The sequence below is a fragment of the Camelus dromedarius genome, chromosome 8 (genome assembly GCF_036321535.1).
Source record: "Camelus dromedarius isolate mCamDro1 chromosome 8, mCamDro1.pat, whole genome shotgun sequence".
Taxonomy (NCBI): Eukaryota; Metazoa; Chordata; class Mammalia; order Artiodactyla; family Camelidae; genus Camelus; species Camelus dromedarius.
The window spans coordinates 22,886,304-22,907,243 of NC_087443.1; the positions used below are offsets into that span (position 1 = coordinate 22,886,304).

At 41.2% G+C, this 20,940-nt stretch overlaps 1 long non-coding RNA gene across 2 annotated transcripts in view; it reads right to left on the reverse strand.

Annotated features, from left to right (window-relative positions):
- Positions 1 to 20,360, reverse strand: part of LOC135321865 (uncharacterized) — a 143,450-nt gene extending 123,090 nt beyond the window's left edge. For both annotated transcript variants that reach the window (XR_010382044.1, XR_010382043.1), the window contains exon 1: positions 20,181 to 20,360. This is a non-coding gene — a long non-coding RNA (uncharacterized LOC135321865). The remainder of the gene's footprint in view (positions 1 to 20,180) is intronic.
- Positions 20,361 to 20,940: the final 580 nt, after the last annotated feature.

The window sequence follows — 20,940 nt, forward strand, 5'->3', positions numbered from 1 at the left end:
GCCATCCTTGATTTTGACAAATACTTCAAATAGGGGAACAAATCCTAGGCAATAAATGAATCATGATTTGGAGCTCTGGAATGTGATGGTGGGACTCGTATTTCTCCATTTCTCTGCTAACCTGCAAATATCTCAGCCCTCTAAGACTTTCCATGTAGTACAGACTATTATATATATTTTTTCCTTATGTAACAGAAAAATCATGGTCCAGTAAGAGACAAACACCCACGAACAATGCTCAGATGAGCTCAAGCATCTCTCGAGCATTTCATTAGCCATCCCGGTGTTTGGATTGATTTATGGGCAGCAGGCCCTTCGTTTCCTCACCATTAGCTGTCATTAGACCGTTATGGCTCCCCGCAGTCCCTGGGCTCACTGCTTCCCGGGAGGAGGTGCAATCTTGCCCAGCTGTGCTGAGCTTGTTTTCACTACCACTAATTTTCTGCCAGAATCTATGAGTAATGTCACATTTCATGCTGTTCCAATAAAAACATTTGCTCCCTGGCCAGGCTAGTAAAGAGCTTGATGGAGAAACTATAGACCGTCCCCAAAGGGGCAAAAGGTGACTCAGGGATTTTGTTACGAGAAAAATTTGAGTACCTGACTCGGCTGATACAGCAGATGAAAACAAAGGGAAAAAAAGAATGAGGTAATCAGGTCATCACCCAAAGACTTCTAGACATTTATTCATTTACTCAACAATATATTTTGAGCACCTACAATGTGCCAGACACCGTGCAAATAGAATTGTCATGTCTGTTGGACGCAATCCCTTGGAGCCAGAAGGTCTGGGCTCTGCTCCATGTTTCCACTTTACCGAGCTGTGCAACCTAATAAAAACGGCTTGACTTTGTGAGGCTCCAGGCTTCTAATCTTCTAATCTGCACAATAGTCATCTATTTCATAATATATCTATGTAATAATATATACAATAAATTTTACATGATATAATCTATATAATAAGCATTCAAGTCTTAACTTATTGATAGAAATTTGTGGAGAATGGCATTATAATTGTTGAAGGCATTTAGAAATACATATGAAGAGAGAGAGACAGACAGAGAGAGAACTCTTAAGAAGAGAGCATTCTCCTATATAAACGCTCATCTATCTACTGTAGCAGAAAGGCAGGTCCTCGCTTTCATCCAGCTAAGAAATAAGTGTCATCTCCACACTGCCAGCTACCCATCAACCAAACACAAAAGTCAGCTGAACACGAGTGAAAGTAATGGGAGTACCCAGTTCTCTAGGGCACAGTCTTAAAGACGCTCAGTTGATATTGGGACATCAGGAAACGTGCCTGAAGCATAGATTTCAGAATTATTTAGATATCATCTGGTTCTGCCCAATATTCCTGCCATCATCTCTGTACCTCCCACACATACACATACACACAGACATACACACACACACACCTGTTTTCCTGACAAGACTTTGCTCTTTTTTCAAAAATCTACTGATAAATGGCCTGAAATTGCTGAGTTTCTCCTTGATCATGGTTTACAAGTATCAGCTTGTTTCCAGAAGCCGTGCTCCTCACCCTCACCACTCCTCCCACAAGCTCCTCCACCAGCTTCTACCCACTACCCCAGGCCCTCCAGTGAAGTCTGCAGCACACACCAGATGTGCCGATCTTTCCTGGGAACCAGTAATGACACTGCTTCTCATTTCATCTCGGTCTCCTTGACTCTCTGGCCTCATCAGGCCAGTCTGATGTTCTTAATGCCCCTAAAATTGGCGAGGAGAGAGTGTTTAGGAAAGAAATGGCCACTTTGAACCTCCGTTTTACATTCATCTCCCAGGTTGATGAGGACCTAAGAACACACTAATTACTACCTAGTGAGAAATTAAAGTCTATAAACAAAGAACAAAATTTTACTTAGACAGCCAATACTCTGCCATTTGGCAATAGATCTGTGGCAACTCTTCTCCAGTTCGTAGTTTGCATAAGAATTATCTGGGGAGCTTCTTACAAATGAGGAATCCTAGTCTACCCTCAGAATCTGAAGACTTTGGTTGTTCCAAAGATAGAGGTATACCAGGAGTTTCTGATGGAAGTGTCAGTAGACAACAATTTGCAAAATACTGGATTATGGTTAAGAAAAGAGTTTGATGCCATGATTTTCTCTTTAACTGAGATGATTACTCATCAATTTATGTCTTCTGTGATTATATGGACAGAAGTTTCATTGAACACAATTAAAGAGGACAGAAAAACTTATAATGTTTGTCTGTACCTTGAATGCTGTAAATATATTTCTGAAGGCAATCTCTATCTGAATTCCTTTTTATAAAGATTCAGATTTCAATTGGCAATTGAGTTTGATGACAGTCCCCCTGAGATTAAACAAAAGCCCAGAAGACACCCTGATCTTTCTACCACTAGATAGATTTAAAGACTATTAATCTACCGGACATTATAGAACATCTACAGGACATTAAGGACTACATTATCTATAATCTTAAACCTTGATTTAAAAATATAGTAATATTATAACTTAAGAAGACAGTTTTCTGTTTAATACTCCATCTAGGTGTGTTCCAAGAGGAAAATATTGATCATCATGAAAGATGCTTAGAAAGTTCTCAAATTTAGTGAATGTACACAAACAAGGTGAGGGCATGCTAACAGGTATTATTTTTCAACTATGCTACTAGGTAAGTATTGTTCAACATATAAAATGCATGTGAGTATAAAACATCAAAAGGCAAAATATAAGCTGGGAAATATTTACAATATTGATTAAAAAATATAATGGTATTATTACATAAAGAGCTCTTGAATATAAGACACAAATTCCCAAATGGAAACAGGAGCAAAATTCACAAAGTCTACACTCATAAAACAGAAACCACAAATGGGCATTCAACATTTCAAAAAGAATTCCATCTAACTAGTAAAAACAAAAAAAGATACACTGGTTTTAATAATGAGATGCTTCAGCTAAATAAGCTAGAATTTTTTTAAATGATAATGCCCAAATTTAGGAAAATAAGAATGTTAAATTAATATGACCATTTGAATAATAACTTAACAATATCTTATTCATTTATTTATTAAACATCTAATTATTAAATACAAAGTCTGACTTAAGGCATTGGAGACACAAAAGTGAGCAAAATTTCTTAAACACCTTACAGATATTTATATACATTGACACAGCAAATACTGAAAAATCATTTATGTATAAGGATGTTTGCTATAGGATTATACATAAAAATTGAAAATAATCCCCAAATGTTTAACAAAGGGGAATTTGTTAGATCATTGAGGGTACACTCATCTTTATGAAATTATGCAATCATAAAAATAAACATGGTAGAAGAATATTTGGAGGCATGGAATATATATTTACCACAGATATCTAATTGGAAAAAGTAGTTTACAGAAGACTACATATGGTATGATCCTACTTCAAAGAAAAAAACATGTTCATATTTCTGTTTGTATAGAAAAATGTCTGGAAAGTTATACAGCAAAGTATAATGGTATGGAATTTTTATTTTAAATTTACTTTTACTTTTTTACATATCTTCTAATGTCTTCTAAGTGTAAATTGCTTTACATAAAGTTATTTTTTTTCTCATGGGTTTTTCTAATTAAATTTTTTACTTGAAATGATTATAGATTCATATGCAATTATAAGAAATAATACGGACTAATCTGCATCCTTTAGTGGTAACATCTTGAAAAACTATCAAACAATATCAAGGATAATGGCATTGATATATTCAAGAGACAGAACACTTCCATCACCACAAGGATCCCCTAGGTTGATGTTTTATAGCCACACCCACTTTCTTCCTGTCTTAAATCCCTCCTCAACCCTGGTAACCACTCATTCATCTTCAGTTTTATCATTTTGTCTGCTCAACAGTGTATATAAATTGATTCAAACATATGTAAACTTTGGGGATTGCCTTTTTTTTTACTGAGCATAACTCCCTAGAGATTCATCCAGGTTGCTGTGTATATCACAGGTTCACTTCGTTTTATTACTGAGAATTTTCCCTGGAATGTATGCACCACACTTTGTTTAACAATTCACCTGTTGAAAGACACCTGGGTTGTTTCCAGTTCTTAGCTATTACAAACAAAGTTACTATGAACATCCCTGAATACATTGTTGTGTAAACACGAGTTTTCATTCCTCACACAGCTCACTGAGTCAGTCAATTTGTATCTCTTGCCAAATTTTGGATGATTTACTATCTTCTAGTATTTTTTTCAACCTTTCCTCTTATGCCTCTCCTTCTGAAACTTCAAAGACATAAATATTAGGGATCTTTTATTAGAATGCCACAGGTCCATGACTTACTCATTTATTTTTCAGTCTGTTTTTGCTTTGTTGTTCAGATTGAGCACTTTTTATCATTCAGTCTTCAAGTTCACTGCTTCTTTACTCTCTCTTCCCTCTCCTGATGTTGAGTTCATCCACTGAGGAGTTTTTTATTTAGTGACTTATTTTAGCTACTGCAATTTTCAGTTCTAAAATTTCCATTTGGCTCTTCTGTTTCTTTCTGCAGAGACTTTCTTTTTTATTCACTTTTTTCCTAGCGTGTTCATTAATTGCTAGTTGAAGAATTTTTACTTTGGCTGCTTTAAAATCTTTTTTCAGGGAATTCTAATGTCTCTGTCATCTTAGTGCTGGCATCTGATGATGACTTTTTGCATTCAGTTTGAGATCTTCCTTGTTCTGGGCATGATGAGTGATTGTTCATTGAAAGCTGGACATTTTCATTTTATCCCCTTCCTGGGTTGCCTCCTGATGTGTTGGCTCAGTGGATCTTGTGACTGGAGTTTATACTTAAGCTGTAACAGTCCTCCCACCTACCCACTCTTTCACACACACCTTTGAACAACCCTTCCTCACCCAGGATTGCACACATCTCTCCCCTTGGTGGGTGTTGCACTATATTAAAAGTACACTTCGAAGGATTTTTATCCTAATTCCTTCACAAATCTGATTCCATGAAACTTGACACTTTTCACAGAAAACTGGTCCCAATCCCCAGTGAAATGAAGGTCTCCCTGTTATGAGATTGTAGTAAACTCACTGTCTCCTTTAGAGTTCCTTCACCTCTTTACTTCTGCACTTGCCTCTAACTTCTCAAACTCAAGAGAACTACAAGTAAGCCACAGTTAGATACATATTAACATGGGTAACCCTGAAGCAGAAATAACACCCATCAAAGGAGTGACTGATCATAGTGAGTCAATAAATGGAAAGCCAGGGGAGGAAGTAGGGTGGGTGAATGTGAGGGCAGGTGGTTTATAGGGAAAAAAGGTTTCCAGTGACCCAATGAACAGAAGGATTGCTTTAATTCATATTAGAGGTCATTTCATTTCTAAGCCGATACATTTGCACAGTTTGACTTTTCATCTTGACTTAAGCATAGGCAATATTTGGAAAGGCAAATTTCAGGGGAATGAGATCTAATTGTTCATCAGATTAGGCCCATCTCCAAAATGTCACTTGCTGCTCTATCCTGCCAACCAGACCTAGTTTCACAACCAGAGGACTTTAATATCAGGGCCCAGGAAGATTGGCACCTCCCAAGACCTGAAGTGGCTCAAAGGAGATTTTCTCCTTGACACATGAACTTCATCAGTTAACCTGCCTCTCTGTAGTTCTCACATACAGACACCACATGGGATATTTGCCTTTCTGCTTCTTCTAGCCTCGGCCTCAGTGAAAATCAAACAGATAAACAAATAAAGTTTGAGCTGAATTTCCACAGCATTGCCAGAGAAATCTTTCAGAGTTTCTTTGATACTGGATGTGTTTATAATATAGCCTTTTTTTTTTTTTTAACCTTCCCCTGTTTAGTTTCCAGGTAATCTTAGATTTAAGTGCTGGCCTAGGAACTTAAAACACCACCCCTGATCTTCATGTATAAATCACAGCCACAAGATCTTGTGGCCTTCTGTTCCTCCTGCCTTGTTACAAGCTAAGAATGGGAAGTATATGCAATCTTCAGACTCTTTCATGCTGTGACATATCATCTGAAAAATGACATTCTGGAAAAGGTTGTGTTCTGATCACAATAAATGTGTGACAGAAGGAGATGAAGCTACAGTCTCATGTATTATCTGTGAAATGTGCTATATAACTTTTCTCTACAATCATTAGCCTTCACTTTAATGTTCCTCTTTCATTAGCTTCCTGAGTAAAGAAAGCTGGAACATTTAAAGCTAAGTGAATGCAAAATGTTTAAGCAATGTTGCTAGGAGCCAGTGTCCCAGAGATATTAAACCCAAGTCATCACCATCAATTATTCCCCAGGCACTGAAGCAGCAGATTTGACCTTGAGCATTTGCAAAAAGTTTATCAAGATGTGGTCCCTTTATCAGATGGCTTAGAGTCCAAGCGTTACAGTTTTGGCATTATGATAAAATAAAATACAGTTAATGCGAACATGTGGCAAATAAACAAAAAGGAGGGAAGAGATAGATAGATAGATAGACAGACAGACAGAACCTAGGCAGAATACATTCAAGTAACAAACATATTGTCGATAGACTCAGTAAAATCTTGCAGAGTATGCAAAGTTAAGGGGCCCTACCGATAAATAAGTAGAGAAGGCTTGAGCTGAATTTGCAGACATAAAAACTAGGAAAAAGTTTCTCATGCTTATCTTCAACAGTTCAGCAAGATTTTGTGGAAGAATTATTTCAGGATTTGCTTGCAAACATTGTAATAGCATGGAAGGCACGTTTGGGATAAGTTGCCAAGTCAGAGAAGCATTATGTAAATTCATTTATGAGATGTCAAAGTGTTGGGTTGAACTGTGGCTTAAGAGACATGGGAAGATCTGAGTATGGATCATAAATATACAGGACTCAACGGATATCCAGACAACATGGTTAAAAATTTGGGGAGAAAAAAAAAAACCCAGTTTTCTTCATGTAACAAGAAGCTTTTGAGACATAGTTCACCTAAGCCCATACCATTCAGAATCTCCAAATTTGACTATTTCCAGAGCCTACCATTCCTGGAGTAAAGACACAGGAAGCTGAGTCTCTGGTTTATTGAGTTGCTCATGATCTTACAAGCCCAGGTGGACTTGCTTAGAAGACCAGGATCGGGGTCTGGGACTTCAGAGTTCAAGGAGTAAGCATTTGAGTGCCACTCAAGTCATTCACAGTCAGCTGAGAATCTTTTTGGAAGCAAAATGGTGAAGACAAACGACATGGAGTCTGGGGTCTACATTCTAATCTCATCTCTGTGATTACCAGATACGTGCCCTTGGGCACATCGTTCCACATACATGAATCACTGTATCCTAACCTAGAAAATGTGGAGTTTGTTCTACATTAGCATGTCCTAAAACAGTCTTCAAAAAGCTGTTCAGTGGCTTCTGGTAGGTTATGTTCAAAGATGGCCACAAAAATTTCTTCCCCTATTCCATGCGCCCCTTTTACGATGTGACTGTCTGTCGTTCTATCAATAGTGGACATTAATTTATATGTCCCTTGAATCTAGCCTGGCCTTGTAACTTGTTTTCTTTAATATTATGCAGCAGAAATGATGTTATTGGACTTTCAAGGCTAACCCTTAAGAAGCCTTGGAGTTTCTGTTGTTTGCCCTGAGCCCATCTTGTGAGGAAGCCTCTGGGAGGACAAGAAGCCATGTAGAAGTGAAGAGAGGGACCTCAGATGGTACCAACTGTCAGATGGCCTGGTGGCTTCCAGCAGAGGAAATCCACAGAATTGTGAAAAATAATTCATCGCTGTTGTTTTGAGCCACTAACTTTGGGGGTGATTTATTATGCACCAATAGATAACTGAAATGGTAGTCAATATAAATATGATTTTATTTTCAAATAAGCTGAGTGAAGATGAACTGAGCAGTGCAAATAGGTTTCTCAAACTGGACTGTCAGAGCTTCAAATATGCTAACATTGATTTAAAACTGCAGGATGTGAGAGAGATTTGTATACTTTGTCTGCCAGACTTATTTAATCATTGTTTTCCCCAGAAAACTGTCTAATCCCTTGTGGGTCACAGTTTGGGAAATGCTGAAGTAGCTGAATTCCAAAGGCCCTGGCAGTTCTAACATTCTAAAAATCTGCAAATGAAGCAAGGAGTGTTTTGGTCACTATTTCTTCCTGATTATCTTGATGACAAGAAAACACCTTCCGTAGTTGATTGCCACCAAATTTCATTATTCACTTCGACTGCAACTGTTTTTTAATCAATTAACAGAAGAAAGCAGTATTGGAATTATTAATGAGCAATTAAATAGAGATTAAAGAGCTATTAACCTGCAGCGGGGTGGTGCAGACTTGGCTGTCAGGTGGCGTGGGAGTCTGATGGATGTGGACCCAGGAGAGGCTGTCACAATGATGAAACCAGCAAAGAGCAGGCTAATAGATTTATCTATTTCTTCTTGGCAGATTGTAATAGGATATGGAATTGTCTGGCTGATCTCCGGATCTATAGAAAGCTCTTAATAAAAAGAATGTTATTAGAGGAAGAAGAACTTCGCTGTCTCTGTATATACCCTATACTCTCACAGACTGGTCACACGATCAAAGTGTGTGCGTACGATGCTTGTGTGCACATATGTGTGAGGGGAGGCGCGGGCAAGTGAGTTTGCAAGTACTGTTTGTCGTATTGACTAAACGTGGCCTCTGTGTGCATATTTATGTTTATCGGAGTGTCTCTGACTCAGTCTGTGTAAGTTTATGTGGATGTCTGTATGTGCATTTTCTTTGTGTATTCATGTAGTTTTGTGTGTGGAGGCAAACGTGCAGATATATGAAAATGGCTGGGACAGTACATGACTGATAATGATCTATGGCTCTCTGTGCACCTGGAGGGCATAATACATGGTGACAGGAATAAAACATAGCCAGAGGAAAAGGAGAGGGACCATCATGGCACAGCGGTTTCATGAGCTCAGTACACCATTGAAGTGGCTCCACTGAGGGAAGCTTTGCTTTTGTTTGGGGGCCAGTGAACTGGCTCCCTGTCTTGGTGAGTTTATCCCCCATCACGGTGAGGAAGAGCAGAGACAGCAAATGGAAATGAATCAATCAGGAAATGTGGGTCTGGGAACTGGATCAGCAAATTCAATCAAGTCCTGGCTATCACTGGCCCGACGTCTCATTTGAGATGGAAAGTTGAGAACTATAATAAATAAAGCTTCTTTTATAACTTTAAACAGGAAGAGAAAATTCCTTCATTTTCTCCCTACTTAATGAACAATTGCCCAAGGTAAACCATTACTCTTTTGTTTTTCGATAAATCAATCCAATCCAAACTCATTTGGGTTCCTGTCTTTCATTAATTTCTAAACTCTCGAATGGATAGCATGGCCTGGAGGCCCTCACTCTTCAGTGCTTTGCAGCATTTATTGAGTTCTGTCAAACACTCCATTCACATTTGACATGTACCATTTTATTTAATCTTCATAGCAGTTCAGTTAGGTGGTATTGTTCTGCTCTTTGCACAGAGGGACAAGTGAGGTATGGAGAAATTCAGGACCTGGGCCATGGTCACACATCTGTGAAGAGTTCAGATTCACAGCGGCAGCAGGTTGACCTCCAGACCCAGGCTTTGTTAACTACACTACTTGGTTCTTTTAAGAATAGAATTGCCCAAGCTTACCTCTCATCATTTCTCAGAACGTGGGCATGGAAAGACTTTAGTTTGGTTCCCTGGGTCTGATGAAAAATCTGCTGGCTTTACCCCATTATTCTTGTTTCCCAAAAGCCTATTAAGAAAAACTATGGTCGTCTAATACACACATCTAAAAGAAAGGGGAGATACTCTCCTTGGCCGGAATGGTTTCCTCAGCTCTGCTTCAAGCCCAGTTACCAGAGAAGGAGGAGACACCTTGCTCAGGAACAATGGTTGGGAGGAGTTTAGGAGATAAAAACTGAGAGCAGGTCACTGGGCTCATCTATGACTCCAAGAACTACTGTACTGAGTCCTCTGGTCATTAGGATGTGTCATGACAATGACAATAAATCCATTTTAACAACAACAAAAAATAAAATCACAGAAGCTCATTCCTTCTGGATCAACAACAATGCTCACAACTTCCCATGGAGACAAACCCAGCTGCTATGATCTGGGCAACTTGGAAAGGGGCTACCAGGTTTCGTCTGAGAGCCTGGAGCTCGTCAAATAGGCAGGCACCAAGCAGGCTAGGAAGACCTAACGGAGTTATAAAAAATTCACTTCTGCAGAAAGTTTGGAATTAGCCCTTGATGGTGTGTGCCCTTCCTTTTGACTACAGAAAGTGATGAGCTAATACAATTAGCATGAGCCTCCCGTTGTGACTTCGTAGGCTTCCTTCCTAAGAAACTGACAACTTGTGGCCAAAAGGGGAAAGTAAGTATATTGTTGGGTGAACTTTGAAGAGAGAAAAGAAAGGTGCCAACGTTTACCAAACACCTATTTCATACCAATTACTGTGATAGGATCTTTGCACCCACTGTCTTATTTGATGCTCATACCTGCCCTGGGTGGCAGATAGGATTGTCTCTGTTTTATAGTTGAACCTCCAAAGTGTTACCGTTGATAAGAGGCAAAATCTGACACCAACATCAGTATATTCTCTGTTTCTGTTTTGTTTCGTTTTCCACTCTGCATGGCCTAATCCAGGTCATAATGTTATGGTTCAAACAATTGGTTTATCCCCCAAACACACAGATGCCTACTACCCCACCTTCAAGGGGGAGCTTTGAAGTTGGTAGAAGACAAAATGGCACACTCGGGAACAGAGTTAGTCAAACAGGCTGGTCCAGTAGGAGAGGAATTTTTGTGGGAAAAATGAAAAATAAACAGAACCAGACTGCAGAAAACCCCTCTTTTTCTGTGGGGAGGGTCTTGTCTTGAATATCCAGTAAGTAAGACGGGATCCATGACTACCTTCTGCCCTTTTCTTGGAATAGCCAAGGGATAGCCAGCAGGGAGCTTTAGAGAAAGGATGTCTATGCAGCAAGTCTCTGAAGCATGCCTTCAGTGTAGATCTTGGACTGAGACAAAAGCCACCCAACTTAGGCCACATAAGGCCCAGTCATTGAAAGGAGGAGCCATGTGGGCATTTGGAGCTGCACTCCCGCTGGTAATCAAGACAGTGTCCCGGGCACTCCTCTACACATACATCCTTCCCCCATGCAGTGGGAAGTGTCAGGACAGCGATCAAGTATTCAGACATCTAGATTCTGGCATTATCTCTCATCACATATTTATAATCCTGCTTTACACGGGAGGAAATTGAGGGCTCTGAGAGATAAGTAACAGGAAACCAGTAAGTGATTGCACCAGGACTGCACTAAGTCTGTCTGAATCTAAAGTCCTTTTTCTTTTCTCACCACCCTCTCAGCTTCAGTCTAGGAATTGGTTTGGGAAGGGCCTGGCAGTCAGTGAGAGTTACAACCGCCAGACATGAACTGAATGATCATGTTCAGGGCCGACACTGTGACTTGCATTGCAGGATGCAAAATTAAGTATTGCCCCGCCCTCCAGAAGCTCCTAATCTAGTGTCAAAGACTCACTAGAGTAAAAATCAAACCATGAGAAGGGGTATAAGAAAGGCTTATTGCAGTGATTTATGAGAATAAGAGACATTAAGTTTATATTCTCCAGGGAGGTATAAAAGACAGTTTTATTGTGAAACCTGGTCTCGGAAGGAAGGCCAGTTTCAAGAAATGGCAATATGTAGGAACTTTCAGGCAGTGAGAACAATATGAACAATGTCAAGGGGCTCGAAGTCTGAAGGACATAATCAAGGACAAGCAAGTCTTGGGGAGGGGGGAGGTCACTGCATCAAAGGAAACAGAAGTAGATCGAAGAAGAGCTGAGGCTAGAAAAACAGCTTTGAATTTGAAAAGAGTATTAGCTGATAAGAGAGAGGCTTGCATTCCAAGTAGTCTTGAAGTGTATTCTTTGCTTAGGAAAACATTCTTTGCATAACAGGGAGTCTCAAAAGTTCCCGGAAAGAGACTTTAGGAAGCTTCTCTGGTGTCCAGGTAGAGGGTGAATGGAGCAGGTGGAGAACGAGAGTGTGGGAGTTCAGGTAGATGCATTCACGCCTGTAAGAGTAAGAATGATGGGTCTGTTTCTCATTGGTCTCATGCTGACCTTTGTCTTCCTGCCACTCTGTGAGGCACAGGCCCAAAGCCCTGGAGTGAGCCTTTCACAGACAATGGTTCACAGCTGGGAAGTGGTGCTTTTGCAAAGCATCCAGATTAAAGATTTAGGGTAGGATCATTGCAAAACATGTCAAGAGTTTAAAATATCCAGTTGCATAAAGAAATCTCTGTCTTCAGGGTCACAGTGAGGAGCCAACAGACGACCCCAAAGGCAGTGTCCTGGCAAAGCAGAGAGAATCCTGACCATGGGATTACATTTTGTGGAAAGGGAATCGAATCACTGGGGCAGTGGCCGACCAGGGGCATGACATAACCTGCAAGGAAACACTGGGTTCTGCTTCACCAAGATTTAGGCACTGGCATGTATAGTCTGTCTACCCCAATCTGTGCCAATGCCAGGATGAGAAGTTCAAGTTGAGTTTCAGCTCTAATTGGTTCTAACAAAATTCTAGGCAGGCTTGGTTGTCTATTCAGAGATTCCTTACCACTAGCAGGTGAGCCCAGAATGGGTCTTAAATGGACCCCAATGGACAGAAGGACAGAAGGACAGAAGGACAGCCTTCAGATCAGATACTGCAGGTGGGTCCAAGTCTAATTTGTGCCCAGGTGTCGGCTGAGTCTAGACTCCTGCCATGGACACTTGTCTAAGCCCCCCTTTCCTGTTGGCTTTCACTGTCCTCCTCATCCCTCCAACCCATATGAAGGGCAGGTCTGGTTCCATCTGCCCCTGAGAGAAGCAGATTTAGTAGAGCCATGTCACTACACCTTCCTGCCTATTTCCTCCATGCTCCAGGGGTGCTGGCATCTTGCCCATAAATATTAGGACAAATCCTTTGCTCACCAACACCAATCCATGCTAGCCCAGTGGTTCCTACACTTTTTCAACCAATGTATTTTTGGCTAGAGTCTTCCCCATTGGGCCTTGGTCTACCTTGGGGTTTCATTCTACTCTTGGTGCCACTAGACCTGGCACGGTCCCACCCTCCCACCACCACTTAAAGTCATTAGGTATGGCCTTAGGTAAATGAACAGACTGCTCCCTATCTCAGTTTCTTTATCCGTAAGTGGAGGTAAATTATAACTCTTTCAGAGCACCGCCAGGAGGATTCAGTACTAGCAAGTCTGTGAAACTCCTGAACACAATGGCTGGCATAATACTGGGCTCTCCTTGGATACCGCGGGACAGACGGAGACCGGCGCTTCGGGGAGAGGGAATCAGAATATGTGGACGAGAATGGAAAATATGGGGACCTTTTATAATCTTTTCATGATTCATCTTGCTGCAAAATATTTAGCTTCAAGACTCTAGACTGTGACCCATTTTAGAGACTGTTGTCTGAGGTGGCCTGCGTCAGCTCAGTAGTTCACCCACCTCTGGCTGGAGGGTGATGGTCTCTAACGATGTTTCACCATCCCAGGAGCTCCCTAGTTCTGAAATGAAAGAATTCCTAAAGGTAAGAGTGGAAAGTGTGCTCCCAAACACAGGTATCTTAGTGATTCAGGTTATGTGAGACGTCCCTTCTATCTCTGCCCACAGCACCTTGCACTTGACGCATCATAGGACTTGTTTTGCTGTAATAGGTTCTATTTTTATTAAAGGATAGTTAGTTTACAATGCTGTATTAATTTCTAGTGCTCAGCATAGTGATTCATTTATATACTTATTTATTTATTTATATATCCCTTTTCATATACAGTAGGACCTTGTTTATTTGTTTTGTATATAGTAGCTAAAATCTGCAAATCTCAAACTCCCAATTTATCCCTAGCCCTCCCGTCCCCCAGCAATCATAAGTTTGTTTTCTATGTCTGTTTCTGTTTTGTAAATAAGTTCATTTATGTCATTTTTTTTAGATTCCACATATAAGTGATACCATATGGTATTTTTCTTTCTCTTTCTGGCTTACTTCACTTATATGATGATCTCCAGGTCCATCCATGTTGCTGCAAATGTCATTATTTTACTCTTTTTTATAGCTGAGTAGTATTCATATATATATATATATATATATATATATTCATATGTGTGTGTGTGTGTGTGTGTACATATATCTCACAACTTCTTTATCCAGTCATCTGTCAAGGGACATTTCAGTTGCTTCCATGTCTTGGCTACACAGTAGGTTCCCATGATCCTCATCCCTGCAAGACTGTGACCTCCATGAGGGCAGGAGCCGTGCTGCTTCCCTGTTGTACCACCCAGGAGAAAGTCTGGCACATAGTAGGGGATCAATGAACCTTTGTAAAAATGAATGCATGACTGGGTTAAAGCAAAGGGTCCAAGGGACACCACATGCAGGAGACTGAAAAACAGATGGAGAAGTAACCTAAGTGTCCATTGATGGAAATATTGATCAGGAAGATGTGGTATAAATAAACTATGGAATATTATTCAGCCATAAGCCATTAAAAAAAAAAGAAATCTTGCCATTTGTGACAACATGGATGGACCGTGAAGGTATTATGCTAAGTGAAATAAGTCTGAGAAGACAAATACTGTACAGTCTCACTTACATGTAGAATCTAAAAAACAAACTCAGACACAGATAAAAGATTGGTAGTTGCCCAGAGATAAGGGGTGGGGGCTGGGGAAAATGAATAAAAGGGGTCAAAAGGTACAAACTTCCAGTTATAAATAAGTCCTGGGCATGTGATATACAGCATGGTGACTGTAGTTCACAATATTGTGTGTTTGAAAGTTGCTAAGAGAGTAGATCTGAAAAGTTCTCATCACACACATACACACACATAACGTACCTATGTGAGATAATGTATATGGTAACTAAACTTATTGTGGTGATTATTTCACAATATATACATATACGAAATCATTGTGTTGACAATAAACTTACACAATGTTAAAACAATGCAGGGTAGACTAACTAGAAAGGCAAGATCCAGTTTCTGATCTCTGTTCTCCAAGTTTCTAGAGAGCTGATTAGGGTTGAGAGCAGACACATTTTCTCAGTGTTTTCTGCACAAGGAAACTCTGAGACCTTATTCTGGCCCTTCTGTGGTACCTGGGGAGCCACAGTGGTCTTGCCCAGACAACGTCTGTTGTAGCTCGGGTTCCATCCCTCTACCCCGTGTGAACACAAGCAAGACATTTTAACCTCAGTCTCATTGCTGTGAAATGCAGAGAACAGCGCTCGTGGGCCCGGCCCCACGGCCCTCCTGGGGTGAGATTACACGAGACGTGGTGTGCAGATGAACATAGGGACAGATAACGAGTGGGACTAAGACACTGTATTCTTCTCCATCTGCCTGAGTTAATTTTTAATAAGGCAAACAATGAATGTTTGAGCTTCCTTCCTAAAATATTTTGACTAGCAATTTAGTGAGTGGGAAGGTTTTAACCAGGCTGTCTCCAAAATAGTGAGCAAAGAAAACAAAGTGAAACCTGCTAATTTAAATTACAGCATGGCTGAAATCAAGCAAGTTGGTAAAATACGTCTTAAAGTGTGGGAAAGAGAGGGAAAAGAGTTTCCCAAATTTGACCTACTGGGATCCTACAGGACCACCTAGGATCCGGCCCCCTCTGATCATCTAGGGTGCTAGATTGTGTCCCGTAGGATAAGCAGTATTTCATCAACATCTTCATAGAGCAAGACCAGATAACATCACTGCCAGAAAGCTCTGAACATACTGGGTCTCAACCCTACCGCCTCCCTCACCCAGCTGGCCTGCAGTGAATTTCTTCAGTCCCAAAAGTCCTCAAGTCCATTCTCTGTCTCTTCTCCTATGCTCACTCCATTCCCTTCCTTTGATCTCACTGCACAAGGTGTAAGACATGGTCTTTCCTTCACCTCAAGCCTGGAGCCTAGAGAATCTGCAGACCCCTCTGGGTTCTGACTGTGGAAGGAAGCAGACTGCTGGGATGCTCCTGGTTTCTCTCCTTGAGTTTGAAGGTGGCTAAACGCATTCCAAGTTCTTTCTAAGAAAAGCAGGATATTGTTCTTTAAAGTTCTTTGGTCCTGCAGTTGAAGGTTTCAGCTAATACATCTGTAGAAATGCAAAGGCTGATCTCACTGTTAATCTCTGTCTCCAACCTCTCTATGAGAATTTTAGTATTAGAATGCAAACTCTCAGGGCAGTGTAGAACACTGCCCTACTGAAAGCTTCCCCACCCCCAACAAACTGTGTGTGTTCCCATGCTCTCTCTGGGGAGGAGAGCACCCTCAAGTGGACAATCTCAGGCCAGCATGCCATGCTAGAAGACAACAGACACGTGCCCTTACCATCCCAACACTCCAGCCAACAGCCAGCAATCTGCCAGAAATGAGAGTGAGGCCATCCAAGAGCAGCCAACCCTCTGCCAGCCCAGCAACTGATGACAACACCTAAGCAAACCCAGCAGACATCCGGGGAGCCCAGACCAGATCAACAGAACTGTGCATTCATAGATCTGTGATCAGTAAAAAAAAAAACCCAGTGTTTTAAGCTACTGAGTACTGGGGTGCTTTGTTATGCAGCAACAGATAACCAAGACACTAAAATCTACGGTTATTTCATCTCTTCTTTTCTCCATCTTTGTCTACCTCAATTATTCAGCGAATTCATGAGTGTGAATTCAGAGAATTCATGAGTGTGTTAACTCCAGCCTGAAAAAGTCTGGGAGAAAGGGCTCAGCAACTTGAGATAAAACAGCTTTGCAGCACAGATGGGACTATCACACAGGTTTGTTTTTTTTTTTTTTTTTTTTTGGACACTCTCTCTGCCTCCAAATACTTGTTGAAGTTGCCATGAAGACCACACAATCCCCTCCTCAATTTTCTGGATAAAAACAATCATTTCTGATGGTTGTTTCACCTATAATTTTAGCTTTGGGAAATACAGTAATCAGGCTGAACAGGAATATTCAGGCAGGCTTCTTAGAGGATGTGGAAAAGTGCCCAAGATCTGAAAATGAGTTAGACTTAGTTAGATATGGAGAGGAAATTTCCTGTCCAGGCAAAGGGAGAATCGGGCAAGGAAAGGCGTTGATTGATTCATCCAACAAATACGATTGAGCAGCTCCTCAGGGTCAGGCTTTATTCTAGGAAATGTAGATTAATCCGTGAACAAAACAGACAAAACAAACTATGGTTACCAAAGGGGAAGGGGGTAGGGATAAATTAGGAGTTTGGGATTAACTTATACACATTATTCTGTATAAAACAGATAAACAACAAAGACCTACTTATAGCACAGGGAACTATATTCAATATCTTGTGGCAACTTCTTATGGAAAAGAATCTGAAAAACAATACATATACAGATATGTATGTATGTATGTATAACTGAATCATTTTGCTGACACCTGAAACTAACACAGCTATGTAAATCAACTGCACTGCAGTTAAAAAAATAAAATAAAATAAAATAAAATAACAGACAAAATTCCTACAGGGGAACAGGTAATGAGCAAGTAAGCAAAATATTTTCATGTGGAGGCAAGAGCTGGCAAAAAATAAAAATTGGGACTTCTGGGGCTTGAAGACTGAGTTGCAATGTTAAAAAAAAAAAAGGGGGGAGGGGTCATAGAAGGACTCATTCAGAAGATGACATTTGTGTCCTGATCTGTGATCTGTCCTGAAGGAGACGGGATCGTAGGTTTGGCAGATAGACAGGGAAGAGCTTGCCAGGCAGAGGATACAGCAGGTGTGCAGGGCCCAAGGAATAAGTGTGTCTAGGGTTTTCAGAGAAAAGCAAGGAAGCAAGTGCAGCTGGAGTAGGCTGATCAGGGGTAGGGGAGTGGAGGGCAGTAGAAGATGAGATGAGAGAGGAAATGGTAGGGGGGTTTTGAGCAAACGGTGGCTTGATCTAAGCTAGGTTTCAGAGGAATCACAGCAGCTACTGTGTTGAGCATAGGCTGTTGGGAGCAATGGAGGCAGCAGAGAACCCCATCCAGAGACCATCAGCATCATCTGAAAGAGAAGTGACAATGGCTTGTGATCTCATGCTGGCTTTGGAGTTTGATACAAAAAATGGCACGTGGAACGAAGGTAAATTTTGAAGGTAATGTCGAAAGAATTTGCTGATGGGTTGGATATGCTCTGTGACGGAAAGAGAGGAGTGAGAATGAATCTACTGTTTCATAATTTGCCACTTATAAAAAGGGACAATCAGGTTTGGGCGAGAAAAAAAGAAATTTGGTTTGGGACAGGAAAGCATAACTCATACGATGCAGTCTGAATATCACAATTTGGTCCGTTTGCCTGAAAAATGTGTTATAGGCATGAAACTGGTGGGGATATAATTCAAGGGAATTTGGGTCAAGAAAATGGAAGGTTCTTGAATGTCTTAAATAATAAGAGTCAAGAGTTTGAGCACTTTTCTGACTGCAGGGATGGGGTCATAGAGGGCCAGTAAAAGGCTTGGAAACCACTGTCCGACAGGGGCCCTTGGAGTGAGGTTGTGAAGGGAGTAGATTACAAAAATCAGGGGTTACCCACTGAAATGCTTAGAGCGGCCAGGTGGGGAATACAGATGAGTGAAGCAGGATGGAAGAAAGCAGAATCACAAGCTCTCTGACTTTCAGTCTCAACGGCCGGGGAAGAGTTCAGTCAGTGATTGAAACCGTGACCTTCCCTCCTTGGACGGAAGTTGCTATTCACCTCCCAGGTATTGTGGCCACCTATAAAAGCAGTCTCAGCACTGTCAGATCTTCCAGGGTTTTGTTTTTTTTTTTTAATGAAATCTGGAAATCTGGATTTTTATGTGAACTCTCTAGATTTGTACAATTTGGCAAGCAATATATTTAAACAAGCAAGTATATGTAACGACTGGCAACACAAAATGCACCATGAGGAAGATGAGGCCCTTGGGCTGCTAGTTCTAACCTCTGATACAGATGTTTCTAGACCCTGTTGTGCAGGAGATCTGATTCAAAGCTGGATTCTCAGGCCCCCTCAGGGCATCCTGTCTTTCCCATCAGTCACCATCGGAGGGTAACTATTGGCTCATTCTTGGACCATGGTCCTTGTAACTGTGACAAGATGATTTGGCTCGGGGTCTGTTGAGATCACCCAATCTTTGCTCTCCCCCTCCCATCAGGATTAGAGCTTGTAGCAATAAGGGTGGCTGTCTTCCTGTAGACCCTGGGCGCACACCACTTCCTACAGCAAGCACAGCAGTTTTCTGTTGCAAAGCTTTCCCTGCATGCAAAAGAGTACTCAGCTAGGAGGCTGCAGAATCTGAACTCCTGGAAACAGCCCACTGTCAATGACAAAGGGAGACGGTGCATGTATACTGCAGCTTCCTCACTTCTTGGATAGGACTGCTCTGCGGCAGGTTCCACGCCACCTCCCAGAGGTCCCCAGACAGACTGAGCCCCAACTGCCAACAGCAGTAACCTACTCATTAGCGGACCCTACATGGAATTCCTTCACTGCCTGGTCTCACTTCCTCACTCCCTTTCTGGGTGTCCCTTGGCACAAATACCCACATTCAGGTCCCTGTCCCAGAGTCCTCTGGGACTAAGCACCACACACCCCTCCTTGGTGAATGGCCAGAGCAGGAATGTTATTAGGCTGAGTACCAACATTTGCAAGCCGCTCTGCTGGGACTGCGTTCTTAAGCATGTGGTGACTCTGTGACAAACAGGCTGAGTTTTGCCCTTTCCAAGCCCGGTTTTATTGACAAATGCATCCAACTCTGCTTGCAACAAAATGTTTTCTAGCTCTGTCGTAAACAAGCTAATCCGCAGACAAAGTGCTCCCTCTGCTTCCTCTCCCCTCAACCCCGGCTCAATTTGTTCAGGATCCTCGGTTGACCTTTTAATTGTATTCCAGTGGAGGACGGAGAGAAAAAATTTAAAAGCTTCACATCTGCATTCATACCAGCAAATGGCTACAGCTTAAGGCAAAGTCTGTGATCAAAAAGGGACAGGACACTCCACCAGCTACCTAGATAAGCCAGTGACCTTTACAGCCCAGTAGACACCCAAACTCTGCCCCGCCACAGCTCTTAGGGAATCCCTGTGGCTGAGCTAACTGGGAGTGACTTGCATCTCTTCATTCTGCCTTAGAAAGAAAGAGAAGAAAACAGGACAAAGAAGAGCTTACACAAGCACTGAACTCAGCACAGACCTTGTTCTGATTTCCCGGGGCGTCGGGGATGGCTCCGCACAGCACGGCATTGCACCTTCCTTCTTGCCTATCTCTCTTATCCTTTCCCTGGTGCCTAAATGCTGAATTTTGTCCTACTACTAAAGCAGGCACAGTCAAAATAAAGCTAGACAGTAAAGATCGTGACTGCAAAGAATGCATGTGTCCTCAGTGTCTAGTACAAGTCTGCGTATAGTAGGTATTTAATTAATATGGGCTGAATTAAGTAAGTAAGCAAATAAGTAACTCCCAGGGAACCAGTTTCAATAGGAAAAGAAAACACACTAGTTATTATAATGTGTTAATCATTGATAGATTTTTAAACAAACAAATGAACAGCGCACACACACGTTTCAGGTACAGGAAATAAACACATCAATGCTCTGGATTTGGAAGAAAGGTTTAGGCAATATTTTTTTAGTCTGTTCCTCTGCATGTTTCTTTTTCAGCTTATTCTCAACAGCTGTAAACAGGTTCCCAGAAGTTAAAAGCCAAATTAAAACCATTACCTTATTTGCTAAATTATTAAGCCACATTTGCCTGACTTTCTCATTCAATCATTGCTCAAACCTTCTCTCACTCAGTTTTCTCACCTATCAGAGTAGTTATAATAATAACACCCTCCTTAAGAGGTTCTTATGAGGATTAAGTGAATTATTTCAGGAAAAGTACACGGAACAGGATCTGGCATATGGTAAATTTCTTAAAGCTGTTAGCTATGGTGATTATCTGACTTCCGAAC